This window comes from Symphodus melops (assembly GCF_947650265.1).
Source record: "Symphodus melops genome assembly, chromosome: 2".
NCBI classification, from domain to species: Eukaryota; Metazoa; Chordata; class Actinopteri; order Labriformes; family Labridae; genus Symphodus; species Symphodus melops.
Genome location: NC_136692.1, coordinates 9,070,221 through 9,086,134, shown reverse-complemented (window position 1 = coordinate 9,086,134; position 15,914 = coordinate 9,070,221). Strand labels below are relative to the sequence as shown.

Sequence of the window (15,914 nt, the reverse complement as noted above, 5' to 3'; positions counted from 1 at the left end):
GAATTAGCAACGATAAAGAAGGAGGGAAAATGACGCAATCATCAAAATAGGTGGTTTGGGTAGTGAAGCTGGGGCCTGACGAGGGGCAGGTTGCAGGGATCGCTCGCACCTCGGCAGATGTGCTTTGGTGTCACTCCACATCCGCAGCTGAATGAATCACCAAACAGATGTTTAACGTCAACGCCGGGCTGTCACGCCAGCCAAACACACGCGCAAACACCAGCCGGGCAAAGATATGCATACACACAGTAAAATGTATAATAACAAGAGGAACTGTGGCTGCACAAGGGGTCAGAGCAGGGCAATGATGTTCACCTTGATGTGACATTGACTAAAAATAACAAAACAGCAACATCACCGAGCACTGACGGAAGTGCACAGCATGAAGTGTTTCTGCAGCACACCGTATTTTCAGACACTCTTTTTCATCTGCGGCTTGTATCATCTGAAAACAACCCATCAATATTAAAAGACAGAAGCTATTTTAGATAACTCATACACCAGCATCCCTGATTCCTTTTATTCCGGGACCTTTCATGGCAGAACAGAGATATTTTGTCAAAACCTGTTTCCAGCAACAACAACAAAAAAAACTCAAATGTTCTTCTCACCACAGATGTAATTTTGAACACTTCTTTGTTTTAGGCGGTGTTTTTGAGTGGGATGACGAAATGCAACACCTCTACATTAAAAGTGCCAATGCTACAAAACAGATGTTTTCAACTTCTGCAGTGCCACTCTGCCATGCCGTACACAACACAGTTCTACTTACTGACACCAAGAGAAGTAAAGGTTAGATAAAACAACAGAATCTCATCTAAACATGCACACGGTGTCCTTTTGGAAGAGGTCCAGTACACAGTGTCATTTAAGGCGAACAATCACTCTTGGATTTAAACTGAAATTCAATCATCTTTTTTTAAACTGTGCCTTGGTACCAAGAACTTTAACAGGCGCGTTTGTTCGAAAAAGCAATCGAAGGTAAGGAGCTTTTACGGAGAAAGAGTTGCTGGATCTTTGAGAACATTCTTGAGGCCCTTTTCCCCTCTTTTGGAGAAACCCAGGCAGATAAAAGGAAACACTCGGGTGGATTAAAGTGTTCAGAATGCATCAGCATCAAACCGCTAGAGTTTTTGCCCTCTACATTTTTCAAACACAGTCAATAGATCTAAATATTTTACTGTGCCCTGGCCGATTTATTGTTTGATGTTTAAAAACTTGTGTGGAATGAAAGAAAATTCATTAAAGAAGATGGCCCCAGAACGAGGCCCTACGATCAGCTTTGAAAGTCTAGTTTAACTGGGATATTGATCATTCTCTTTCTTCTGTGACAAAGGCCACCAGGGACGCTGGAGGTGTCGGTGGATGAAGGCGCGCTGCCAATAACAGCAGACAAGTGTGTATATAGTGTAGGTGAGGCTGGGAATTACAACACTGACACTGGAAAAAAAATCCAATAAGTCAAAAATGACCAAACAAACATCGTTCTCTTGATATCTGGCTGGTCAAGGAAGATTCTGTGCATTTTCTGCTTTAGATGGACCAGTGTGCACTTAAGGGTTTTTAAAATGCATGTCCGATAAAACCCAGAACATTTGTGAACTTATTTATACAGCTCTGAGTGGCAACTGGAAACAGAAAATTAAAGTCAGGCAATTTCTGTTTCATTGAGCGTCTTTAAATTCAGACAGAAGTTTAATCAGATCAGAGGAATGCCAAGTCTTGTGTGTGTTGAAGGAGGAGCTAAAGAAACGGACCGAACGTCAAAAGTATGTACAAGCAACTTTTCTTATCTGAGTTTATTTTGAGGGTAGATGTTTCTCCTTCAGAGATGTTTAAGGAATGCTCCATCATACAGAGCTTATTTAAAACTGTAAAGTTACACCTGATCTGCTCGAGTTACACAAGCGTAGACTGCCATCAAAGATACCTCTTACCTTTCTGGTTGCCTTTTTGACTATCTTTGAACGAAATTGGGCAAAGAGTTCATTTCCCAGGGCTGCAAAATACTAGTCAACTGTCAGTACACCTTTGAAGATGGTTAAGACCCTACAGACGGATCATTTAAAGCCAAATATGATCCGATTACACATCAATGAAACAGTCAGATAGAAATAAAATGTAATGTCTGAGAACCTACAAATGACATATCTTACATGTCTATTTATTCAACATGCACAGTAAGTTTAACAATACTCTAATCCATAAATAATAGAGAAAGAAACCTCAATACTTAAAGTGATGTCTGTGAAAGAAAAATGAAGCCTTGATTATAAAACATGCTTCATTCAAATACATTTTCTCTTTTTTCTTTATCCTATCTCATTCATTCTTGACTCTTTCTTCTGTCTTAACTACTCAAAGCATTGTGTGTGATTGCCATCATTCAGCGAAATGAGAACTCAGTAAATTCAAAGTCAATTCATACATTGATAAGAAAAAGCTGTTCTTACTTTTAAAATGCAGACAGGCCGGTGATCACCTCCCTGTGAAAGTCAAGTCGAAACCCTTGATCTCTGAAGATGCTGGTTTCTTTGATGGCCTGTGTCGAAGCAGAGGAAAAAGAGGAGTTTAAGGCCAATCAGTGTTTCTGTTCTTTAGAGTACACACAATGACGCGCTGCCTCAACTATATCAAGTATGACGAAGACGTTTTTCCCTGGAGGTAAAACTTAAATTACCAGTAACTTATTTATCCTTTCACTCACATAATAAACTCAGTAGACACAACAGCTTTGCACTCATTGTAAAAACAATAAGCTTACAGTCCATACTGAACATAATGAGACAGCACATAGCTGTGTCTTTTACTCTGTATGTGTGAACAGCACAATACCCTTGAAGTTTAATTAAGTGTAACAAGAAAGTTTGGATTGTAAACCCAGCTGCTTGTCTTAAAGTAACATGTACATCAGGAGGTATTATTTCATCATCAGTACAAGTGCTTGTATCTTTTTAGGGCCACGTTCACAAGCTTCTCTAATTAGATGCCAACACTGGCTGGTATTAACTGTTAAACTCCAGTCTAACTCTTCTTTTTAAGTTTTAGCAAAGGCTTACGTCACAGGATAGGGTCACAAAGAAGTTCTGTATTGAAACTCTAAAGTGCAAAAACAAAGTAGTGAAGTGTGTTTTTATTTCATATTCTGAACCCCACATATGCTGTCCAGCACTGAGTCGTCAGGAATTAAAATCTAAAATAGTTTTATACTGGTAGTGAATATATTTGTATCTTCTCAGTGCAACACTGAAAATGTCTAGCAGCAGTCTGTCCTTCTTTCCAAGTGTGTAACTCTCCTCTGAAAAGACATACAGGACACAGCAGGTGGGGAGGTGTGATGTTCTCTCTTTTTATTGACTGACACGGCTGATGAGGGCCCATCCTGCACTTTGGCAGGAGGGTAGGCAAGCATGTGGAGGTGGCGCCCACCAGGGTGCAAGGAGGGGACGACATGGTCGTCCTTCATAGATATTCCATGCGTGGTTTTACCCTCAGCTGCCCTGTCAAGGTCTATGTATGCCCCCTCCAAGGGGGCTGAGACAGGGTCATGGATGACACCCGCTTCTACACCAGACGTGACAGCACAGCTGGGCCGCTTAATGACAGAGGGGCCTGGCCCAGCATACACCTGCCCATCCTGAGCAGGGCAGGCGACCTCACGGGGAGAGAGAGGAGCCGGTGCCACATTCGATGGACAGATGTTCTGGAGAGGAGACAGCAGAGACAGCTGCACTACAGGGACCCCTCCGTTCCTCTACTCTCCGCTGTAATTGAAAATCATGTAAAAGGTCAATTGTGTGATACGGGCTGTCCCTCTCTGCAAGTTGTTCCTTTCAGCCAGAACATGACAAAAACAACACTGACTGGATGACAGCTTTTGCTACAATTACTGCCTATTTAGCTATGGATGTCCATGTAATGACAATATCTGTAAACATTCCCAGTGAATAAATCTGCATGCACAAAGAGGTGTGGGACATCTGTTGGAGGACATGAGTGCGGGTCCCAGAGAGAAACCTAATCATTGGCCACATTACACAGACACTGTTATGACATTTGGATTGTAAATGAAGGAGGAGTGTAAGGGGGATGTAAAAAAAAAGACTAATTCCACACCATCAACATTTGCTGAATGGCAGGCCAACCGTTCACAGAGGCACAGGGGGGTCAGTGCCTGTCCTGAATACCGAGAGAGTGACCCTCTTTTGGGTTTCGCTCTGATGAGAAGTGGCAAGGTTGTAACCTCCACAGAATTGCTCTCTGTTTGAGGTTGTCTTAAACAGAACCAGCTTCAGAACTGTCACACACCATCAGCCTCTCGTGAATTCAGCAGAGATTTGTAGACTTTCATGGATGAATTAACCATTAAAGTAGACAAGAGGAGTCATCAAGTAACAACAAACAAGGAAATGAGATCAACTCGAGACATTTAGTTTTTGTCAGCCAAGCACTAGAACGATGCATTTTTATTGAGCTTTATTTTTTGACCTAGATAAAATTGAGTTTTGGGTACAAAATGTTTCGAAGTTCAGTATTTTCAGAGATTATGTCAGACTTGGACAGAGAACAGCCTATGTGACATCTCATCTGAAGATTATTTCAATGATTATAAAGTTGATGAGGAACACCTTTGGACTCACCCACAAACATGTGGTTTTGCAGGAAAGCTTTAAATGTTAACAAAAACAAATGCTGTGACTTGAGCACCAGCACAAACAGGAAGGAAACAATACGTTCCAAAAACTCCGCTAAAGGAGAATGTTATCAATTACACTCGTGTCGGCAGGAACAACAAAATGAAGCTCTTCAAGACGCATGTTTCTGGTTTGACTGACTCTAACTCATTTCCAATAACAATGTTACCCGCAATCATGATCCAAACCACACACACTTGGCACTGTGTGGGTCACAAATTATGTTTTGATTCTGACCAAATGCAGCAGCAGCTTCCTGTCTCCTTTCTGTTAGAGCCGGATTTATTATCTTGAATAAAATACAAACTAAGAAATGTAGTTAGAAAAGGACAAACCTAAACAACAAGTATCCTTTTAAAGGGAACCATAAATACTACTTAGGAACTTTTAAGAAATGGATGAATCAACAAAAATCATTCCATTTTGACCACAGGATTTTGTGAGACTGTGGGGGCTTATTATCTTATGTGACCCTTATTACCAGCAGCTCTGAAGGCATAAACGAAATCTTTGCCTGAAGATGAAGTTGGATACGGTACTTGTGTGTGATGTTTAACAAGTTGAAGAATTGGTATCGTTGATGAAAAACAGATGAGATCTTTCACTTGGATTTTGTGTGAAGTGTGAAAACTTTTTTCAGTTTTTTGACCAAATTGTTCCGTCTCTTTTAGAAATGGTTCTTGTTCTATCATTAATTATCCTCTCTGTGTCTCTTGAACATAGAAAAATATATCGTGGTTATTACTTATTCAATTTAAATTGCAGCCCCTCACTTCCTGCCTTGATTTAAATGTGTGACTCTGTTAGCGTGTATGCCACTTGTATGAAAGAGAAACTGTGCGGCTGCATGTGTGTAACACACCAGAATGCACATTTCAAAGGCAAGACAGCTCCTGGGCTTGCTGAACTTTTGCTTGTTATCAGGAGCTGAGAGTGAAATGGAGAGAATTGATCTTTTGTCTACTGGAGGTGCACTCCCTTGAGCTGGGCCGCTCGCTTGCTCACTCGCTTGGCTGCCATGCAGAGGGCTCTCTTTCTCATCCTCGCCCCCCACCAACACCACCATCTTCCCCACACACACCCCCCTTGCTCACTCACTCGCTCGCTCGCTCGCTCTCTCTCTGCGTCTCTGCATGGCGGCTGCCTCTCCTCCAGCTGACACTTGTCCTGCCGTTACTGGGAGAGATGTGTGCTGAGCTGCTGACACTAGGATTGATCTTCCTCCTTTTCCCCATAAGCTCCTTATCAAGCTCCTGGAGACCCTGGAAGAGACAAAGAATGGGCAGAGGGGAGGGGATAAGGAGATGGGGAGATGGTCAGAGTAGAGGTGGAGAAAAGTGAAAAATATTCTCAACTCACATCACCATTTCACACTAACAATGTGCTGCGAAAAGAGAGAGAACACAGGGTTGACAGTTTCATCGGGCGTGGAGGAAGAAAGTTTACCCTTTTTGCTAAATTGTACTACAGTGACACCAAAACAGCAACAAATAGATTTGATCATGCTACAAACGTTTTCATGGACAAGTCTCACACTGTACAGTCTGATCATTAAGATGTTCAGTAGAAGGTTCATACTGTTGAATGTAAATGTTCTCCTGCTGAAAATGTAGACCACAAAACTTGCTTGATTATAAAATCTTTGTGGGATAAACGCACAATATTTCCAGGCGGCCATAACGGCTCACTGCACTAGTAGTGAAAAAAATAAACATTAGACATCTGCCCACAATGTCACTTTAAGGTGTTAGACTTGAGCCATCTGTAACAACTCTTCAGGTCAAGTTTTTGACATGAAGTTTTGCTCTGTTTTGGACTCCTACTAACTAGACAAAGTAAAGCGCTGAAATAATCAGAAGAAATCTTTTTTTTTTTCCCCATTGGCTACATCTCGCTGTGGCTGTGGTTGAATCAATGTTTGAGAGGTTGATTAAGGAATGGCAGGAAAAATATGTTTGACTGAACGGCAAATTTTTGAGTCTTTCATGCAACAAACGGATTTTTGTCGTTATCCCCTTCCCACAACAACAGCACTCATGGCTTGGAAACTATATGAAAGACAAATGGAGCATATTACTGACAAGAGAAATAAAGCAAAGCTAAACACTAAACTGGACATTTCAAATCACCTCAACAGGACTTTACAGCTGAAAAGTCTATTTACACATCAGAGCTGCACTGTACTTTAATCAGATCATGTTTCATCATCATAATGCATCGCAATGCAAAAAAATCAACTCAATAGTTTTTAGCTGAAAAGCCAGACGGATCATTGTAGCAGCATGGTACTATACTTAAAAAAATAAGGGACTTTCCAGGTGTTATCCAGGTCCAAAGTAACAATCAATTCATCACAAGTTTTATCCCAAGACACTTTAGAGCAGGAAAAGGACCTTATTCTGTGTCTGTTAACACAACAGACGAGCAGGTAAAAAGACCTTACTTATTGATACATTACAAGAACCCAGCTTAATCCGTCATAGCGTGACAGGACAAAACTGAAAGTACGGAGTATTTTGTATTTTAGACTTATGGGCTAAAAGTGTTAAACATATGAGATTTAGTTTAATTACCATTCAGAGCAGAGATTCACATAAATGAGATAAAATGAAAATAAACAAATTAAGAGCAAAAAGCTAAAAAATAAACACCCTGCAATGTTGGTTAACTCTCCCACCACAACAACTGTGTCCACCAAACACTAAGCACTTCTTCCCTGGCTCAAAGCTCTAAATTCCTCCAAAGTCCACTGATATACATACACCGATTTTTCCACTAACACACTCAAACACAGGCACCTACTGAACCAAAATAAACTCGGCAGGAGTGAAAATTAAAGCGTCTACAACAGTACGATGAAATCACTTTAGAATCAGTCCCATTTACATAGAAATTAAACATGTATGGTGATAAACAACAGAATCAAACATGAAACACATTCACCACATGTGTGTGCAGTCATACTGTGAAGGATGCATTCTCAGTGGCTCTTCTGTTGCGATTGTAAGTCCAGGCATCTGAGTGGATTTGACTTGGGATCTTTACAGTTATTACTGTGTGTTATTGGCATCGTGAGGAGAGCAGACCTGGGAGGAAGGGTGAGGGGTGAAGAGGGGAGTGGGAGGTGTGTGTGGGGGGGGGGGGGGCAGATGAGGGAAGTCTAGTAGCAACCATGATAATTTGTGCATTAGCCAATTTCAAGAAGCTGGATGGCCTGATACCCTTGGTAAGCATCGGAGAGCAGAGCGGAGCAGGGCAGAGCTGTGCGGGAAGATGAATCAAGTTTAATAACAAAGGGTTCTAATTGCCCCCCCACAACCCTGTACCCCCACCTTGGAGCTGAACTCTAATTACGCTGAGAACACAGTGCACTGTCACCCAATATTAAGTTGTTGAAGAGCGGGATGAGATAATCGATAAACACTTTAGTTGTGGAGTGGGGGGAGCAGCGGGGGAAACGAGAGAGAAGAGAGAGAATGAAAAAAGTAAGATGCCCCTTCCAGTCAGTGGGAACCAGCAGCACCCAAAGCCCTCCTGGCTCATGAGAACGCCGCTGGGATGGTCCAAGAATGATTGCAGAGCAATAATCCTGAGCACAGCCCCCCTTCCACTCGTCAACACCCCCATACAAACGCACTCTTACCCCAAACGCTCACTCAAACGCACACGTCTATGTGAGCATGCAGCACAAAGTAGAGCCCCACCTTCCCAATGGGCTGCCTGAGCACCCGTGCGTCTGAGAGGAAAGGTGAACACGGTCACCCTAATTACAGGGGCCCCAGCTCTCTCACACACTAACACACACTCACCAGGCATAACTAAAGACAGGCCAATTAGGGCGAGAGGGAGATAAGGGAAGTTTTATTTGTATACTAATTAAGCCCCTGATGAAATTCAAAAGGGAGGTGGTGGAGGGGATTGGGGGAGGGAGCGGCCGGGTAATTGTGTGTTTGAGAAAAGGTTGCTTTAGGTGCGGTTATCTGAGAAGCACAGCCTTGAGATAGTTGCCCCCTAATCCCATGCTGAGCCCCGGCACTGCACTGCAAGGTCTCTAATAATATGATCTGTTACATACGAAATGGCAGGCACTGGCAGCGAGAAACATCATCAGCGTTAATAGTCTATTTGTCTGGGGTTTTTTTGACAGCTTAACATTAAAGAAGCTGTCACACCTAATAGAATGTTTTCCTTTTTCATCTCCAGTTTGAGTTTATAGATAGCATTAAGGTACTGCTACGTTATTTGTTTGGACAAATTCAGGTCGCCATTCTCCGAGTTATTTACTTGACTAAATATGCAAGCTCACTTCTACTTACCTTTCTCTCTCTCTCTCTCTCTCTCTCTCTCTCTCTCTCTCTCTCTCAAGTTTCTGATATTCTGCTCTTGTTTGGTTTTGCTGAATCATCAACAAGGATTTGAGGATTTCTAAGATTGTAATACAAGACAACATTCGTGCAAACAAACAAACAATAAAGTGTTATCTTAATCTTTAGTGTCTCCACAGGGGGCTAAACTGTTGCAAAATGGACTCACAAGTTAAAGCTTTTTTTGTTTTGATATGTTGCAAGGAGCCTCAGAGCTTAGTCTTTTTTGATTAACTATTGCAGGTAGTCCCTCGTGAAGTGACCTTTCATAGATTCTTAATTGACAGCAGAGGACAGGTGATACTAATTACATTAATGATGGCCCTGTTTCAGGAGAAGTATTCAAATGATCCTGTCACATTATTTTGTGACATAATTGTTGTTTTGTAGCCCATTGGTATTAAAACTACTCAAAAGTTAGGAACTAAAAGTCTGTCGAGACTATGTTTCACATTTAGTGCAAAAACATTGTATCTAATTGACAGTCTTTATCACAACAGATCACATGCTGCATCTCATAAACTCCTAAAACACAATTAAATCATTATATAATTAAGAGAATTCACGCAAAAAAAACCTCACACATTACTATGAATATGATTTCATGCAGGACTGTTGTAAAAGATTATTAGTTTTAGCCATGTGTGACGTAGTCTACACAGTCAACCTTGCTGCTAATTAAGCATAGCATACAGGTGTACTGTATGTAGAAATGAATCCGTTTTAAGGACGTTGATACTGACTCTCCGAATAAAGAGCTACGTTAAAGTTCAAATAATGGTTAAATACTCAAATATCTTCAATGACCAGACTTCAATCTCCAGTTTACCACCTGTAAGCTAACTGAGGCAATAAACTACAATGTAAGTTGCTGCCACAAAGCATTTAAATACCGTCGTGTTTTTATTTACTAACAGCTGCACGTTTTCACGCAGCTCAATGAAAGGAGTGGCAAACACGTGAAAGGTTTTACAAGCTGTCAGACAGAGAGGAGCGTTTTATCAGACCTACGTTACCTGGCTTATATCAAGTGTCTTACCTCTGTACTGCAAATGTAGCCCTCAGCAAACTCCTTGACAGTAATCCAAATGCTGCATCGGCCTGTCAATCCCTGCTATGTATCCTTCATTGTTTCTTTGTTTGGGGTTTTTAATCAAGTTATATTACTTTTTCTCGAAGCCTATACACTGAGTAAGCAGTGTCTGTATTGTTGGACTATGTGTAAAACGAAATTAACTTTTAAACAAAAGATTAACTACTCGAACTACTCGAACTTTTTTTAACTCTCAATAAATCATATATAATAATATAGCCTACTGTGCCAAACATGTATGTTTTCTGTCATCTTTCATTCTGTCTTTTTTAATCATTTAGTCAATATGTATTTGGTATAATGTACCTTGAGGCCCACAGTATGTTGCACATGCTCTGCTCTGTTTTCTTTCTTATTCCTAATTTGTGAGTTAAAAAGAAATATCTACAGAAGCTTCAAAGCTCTAGTATAGCTGGAGTGACTAAAGTATTACTAATATATCAATATCATTATTGAATGTTATTGATCCTGTCTGTTTCCAAAATGTTCAAATATTAATTAAAAGAAAAAATGCTACTATCTAAAACAAGCCAGAGCATGCTGTAAGGATGCAAGTTACTTTGACCAAGGATGCAGCCAGGTTACCACCTTTTTGAAAGAAATAAAAAGATAACTTTGTAATCTATATTAATGATTTTAATTATGCCTTGTTATTGTTTATGTTTTTATTGAAATATCAATGGAGTTCTCCATAAGTAAATGACTAGTAGGAAGTGGAGGGTCCATCATTAACGCTTCCACTTCAACCATCTTTAGACGTCGTCATTAACAGTCCATTTTAAAGAAGCTCTCTGAAGATCAACCTGGCAGTCGGCTGCATCATCAGGAGAAGCGTTTCATCCCTTATTAGAGATTAGTTTCACAGAGACCCCCTGTGACGTGTTGTCACAGTAAGCCATGTTGGGTCGAGTATCAAAGCAGGTGCCCCACCAAGCTTTAGCAAAGCTTCGTCTTTATTGGCCTGGAAAAAGGAGACCACATGTGGCAAGATCTTCAAAAAGTCAAGCTATCTGGATGATTTGATGGTTCACAGCAGGAGTCTGTGCTGCTCTTTTCTTAGACCAATCCTTCAATGATTCTCTGCCATATTGCAAAAGCCCTTTGCTGTCATCAGCAGATACAAATATTAATGATGTAATAATTGAAGCCCTAATTCTTATATGTATACTGTGTGATGTTGAGTTATAAAGGGAATATGATATAACCCTGTGAGTGCACTGAAGACACATTAATTAATATAAATGCAGTATGTTCACACTTGACACAAATATTTTGGGTAAAACTTTCGTGTACACTAGAAAGTTTTAAAATATCATGTCAAAACAGATTATAAGTGAAACAGCCAATGCGTTTTGAGACATATCCCGATAACAGACATATTCTTACTGTCACCTCCTACAAAAAGAAATTGTAATTTAATGGAACAGTCATGTAGAAAAAATAGGGTTTAATGTTTTGAATGTATTGATTATCAACAGTCCAATTAGTTATGGAAAACGTGTATGAACTTTAAAAAGACACAGTGTTCATAAACTGACTTATAAAGATTTAGAAGAGTGATAACATTTAGCTATGACCATTTGTGCATCGTGGATCTACTTGCCAAAGAGAGCGGCATTGGGGGAAGATTTGAATAATTCATCCAAGTTAAACCCATTAAGAATATCCATGTGGACACTTTTTTGATGTTACAGACAGTGTATGATCTCAGGGTGCTTTCAAACTATATCTGGCCTTACTTGTGGTGTCTGTTTTCCCCTGAAGCGACAAAGATCAACTGGCTCCTGTGTTAATTCTGCAGAAGTATGCAGTACAGAGGTCTCTGCTACAGACTTGTCAGGCCAGCTTCCTTAACAGCGTTGTCTGTACGCAGCCTGAATACAGTCTCTCAAACACTAGAGAATGACAAATTACTTAGTACATTTTTCAAAAATTGTTAACATAAAAAAAGATCTTACTATCAAACGTCTGAAGCTCAAAAGTTTGATTGATATCCTACTTTTACCTCAGATGTTCTTCAGCTTGATAAGAGTATCACTTGAAGAAAGCCCATGTGAGAATTGCCACTCTCTACTTTCTTATTGATTCATATGAAATTAATGTTGTTTACTGATTTTTTGCAAACACATCAGTCCAATCTTCATCCGTCTGATAGGTTCCCCCTCTTGTATTTCATGAAAATATTTGGAGGTGATGCAAACCCCAGCAATAACCACAGGGTCAAAACAGGGCTGTGAGATCTCAGAGAAACATAAATCATCAAAAATCTCTCCGAGTTCTCCACCATGAATACCCGACAAAGAGCAAAGAGCATGTGAGCATTTGAATGAAAGGTAATTCAACACAGCTCTTGACATGGATCGCAAAGAAAAACAACATCTTGCTAGCGCCTCGTACAGCATAAGGGCTGTCAGAGCTTCTTTTTTTTTTTGCCCAGTGGTCACTTCACTTTTCACTTTACAAGCCCCCCCTGCAGTTCGGGTGAGAATCGTAGAGTGGGTGGTTTTGGTGTAGGTGAGGCAGATGCTCACCTTTGGGGCCTGACTGCTTCTCCCAACTAGACTTTGTGGTTTTTTCTCACGCAGGACATATGCAAGCCAGAAGGTGTAACTTGAGCATATTTTCTGTGAAAGCCTTAACAAACTTAAAAAAAAAAAAAAAAAAAAAAGCCTATGAGCTACAAATTACTGCTCATCCAGCAGGTAAAGCAGAATATGTCCTTCCTCACATATTCCTCATTGTACAATATCCATGAGGGATTAAAACAGACTTGTGACCCAGTGTGATTCTTTCAGCGGTCATTAGCCAGGGGCCACTAAGGCAGGCTCAGGAGAGCTTCCCACACAAGAGCCAGGGACAGGCCCTTCACAGAAAAAAAAAACTGCCAGAGAAGCACAATAAAGATAATTAGCAATGAGACCACTTGCCGCCCGTAGCCCCCCCGTTTCCAGCCCACTATCCCCTGGATATCTCACCCCCTTCATCCTGAAACTGTGTTTAACTCATCCCTTTATCGTACCTCCTCCACTCAATCATGTTCTGCACAGTATCTGTCAGACCAATAAGCATGGAGAATGTTACTGTCTCCAGCTAGAGGGGCAGTTTACAGGTTACTGATAAAGGAGTAGTTCAAGATTTTGGAGGAAAATTGTATTCATCCTTTATCCAAGGATTTAATTTAAAGCTCCTGTGAGGAGCTTTAGCAAATTATAAAACAGACTGAAATTAATACTTATACATCTTTATGACTTTCAAAAGCAAGCAAAACCATCAGCATGAAGATTGAATTCAAAGATTCAAAGTGAGTGACACGTTTGACTATTAAAAGGCCGCAGGATGAGATTTTTTGTTTTAAAATCCTTCTCTTGTACGGGACTAACTCAGGAAACAGAGGAGACTTTGTCCACAGGTGTCTCCAGAATCAACACAGAATGAAACTCTCTCACTTGAGGAGCTTTAATACTCTGGATACATTTATTTCAAGCATACTTCATCCCTTCACTTATCTTTTAAGCTTGTGTCTCTGAAAAACCCAAATAACCTGCCAAATTAAACCATTAGCAAAAAACGTAAAAATAATGAGAGAGCCAGCAGTCACTTAGCATAGCAAAAATAAATCCTTGAATGACCAATCATAATTTTGACATAAGGTTTTATCTTCAATATTGAGCAAAATAGTTAAAATCTGGGAGAAAGCGTTGAAGGTTCTAGCAGGTGGATTTTGTGAAATTTGCTCTCGCTATGCTAACAATTTTCCTGAAGTTTCCTGTCACCTTCTCTTTTAAACTTAGCTCACTGGAAACTAGCTATTTGCTCAATTCTTACTGGACACACATCTCTTCTCTTGGCAAGAAAGCAAACAAGTGCATTTCCCAAATAGATTAAATCCTGCTTAAAAAATAATAGTGTGCCACATTACACATTGCAAATTAGCTCTCAAATTCCAGACATCATCTCTGATCCCACACTGTAGACTTTGTAAGAAGTACAGGGCAAAATCAGTTTAAGAAAAGCAAGGTCGACCGGTGTTCCGCAACCCATTACTGGACCCACGACACTCAACCATTATCCCGGCCCTTCAGCCATGTTACTTCTATCTGAAAACAAGGTAGTGTAATTTAGAATGCATTTCAGGGCAATTAAAATTTCTCAGGCACAATTACTTATTCCCCCAGTGGGGCTGCCTCAATCAGTCTATGTGTGTAATGGGTTTACGGCCTTGACGCGGCAAACATGTCCTGCCTATCTGCCTCGTGCTCTTCTCAAGGCTGTGGTTATTAATTGTGGCTAAAGTTGATAAATAAAATCACCAGTGCTCTTAATGCTAATTAGTGTTTGAGATAATATTTATGATTTCATAAGCACATATTTCTCCAAAGGCTCAGGCATTGTGCCCCCTATCCATCGGTCATAGGCTGTCTTGGATGTAATCTATCTTTGGGGAGAGGAGAGGCCGAAAGAGGGGCCAGAGGAAACACAGGCAGTAAATACTAATAGTACTTAGTGGGTACTTTGGGAGCAGGAGTATTTCAGGCAATTTATTGAGCTGGGCTAGTAAAGTGAGGATACAGGGCATTATGGAGAGAAATATATATGATGAATAATACTGTCCTTTACAATGGGAAGCTGAAATGGTTACAGAAATATTTAGAACTGAAAGTAGTCATCATTTTTTATTGAGGACAGGTTGTGTGACAACGTATTTTTCATTCTTGGTAACAACCCACCAGAGCATTCATCACTTTAATCAGCAGGCAGCTTAAGAACTGTACAGACCTTTTGTATGCTATCTGTCAAGCAGCTGAAAATAGACAACGTCACAACAGCTGGGAAAAATAATGAAGCATTTACAGTAGCGGGGAGCTGAATATTTCCCCAAAAAGTAGAAACTAAAAACATGGCCTAAGTGAAAGTGAACACTGGACAAACCCTGCACTTATGCAGAATAAAAGGGAAAATTCCAAAACTCAGAAAGTTTTATAAAATGTTTCATGAATTGCTATATTGCATGTATTGCTTATCCTTTTCATATCATATTAAATTTCCATTCTAGAATTAGGATGATTGTAAGTTGTATTTGCATGCCGATTATTTTATGTTTGGTATAGAATGTATACTAAAAAAGATAGTGAAGTCCCTTTGTGGAGATTTTCTCAAATGTTCATGGTGCAGCAATTCCACTTTGGGAGAAGTCAAAATCTCATCAAATCACAAGATAAAAAAAAATGTCAAAATTGTAATAGATTAATATAATATATATATATAGATAATATATATCAGAATCGCAACAATGCCCTGATAAATACATGTGTATAAAGAGTTGCCGAGCTCTCGTTTGATGTTTGTTGTAAATGTTGTTTAAATTACAAAGATTTTAAATGGTTTTCCAAACAATATCTTTGAATGTAGAAATATGATTTATTTTTTATTTCCCAGAAAGAAAAAAAAATTCAATGATAAATTGAGTCAGAAATGCAGGGCTTTAATGTTTTATGAAGTGATGTGAAATATGTAAATGTTGTGTTTGCGGCCTGTTTATATGCTGCCTATGTGTTCTAAAATAATGAAAAAAATGATAACAAACTTCTAAAATGTCACCAGCAGTGAGATTCAAAGATGTTTATTTTGTTTCTATTTCAATCCATTCATCGAGCAGCTTTGTATGACTTGATCCATTCTGTGTTTGCAGTACTTTGTAGCCTGCAGTGTGCTGCTGAGATGATCTTGACAGGAACTCCTTCCTGTTGCTGGCCCAGTGCGCAG

General features: G+C 39.9%; 1 long non-coding RNA gene across 1 annotated transcript; it reads right to left on the bottom strand.

Annotated features, from left to right (window-relative positions):
* Positions 1–3,419: 3,419 nt before the first annotated feature.
* On the bottom strand, positions 3,420–10,272 carry LOC306820202. Its single transcript, XR_013778650.1, has 3 exons — positions 10,098–10,272; positions 5,797–5,956; positions 3,420–3,764 (listed from the first exon to the last, which is right to left on the bottom strand). It is a non-coding gene; the product is annotated as an uncharacterized lncRNA (long non-coding RNA).
* Between the last annotated feature and the right edge of the window lie 5,642 nt (positions 10,273–15,914).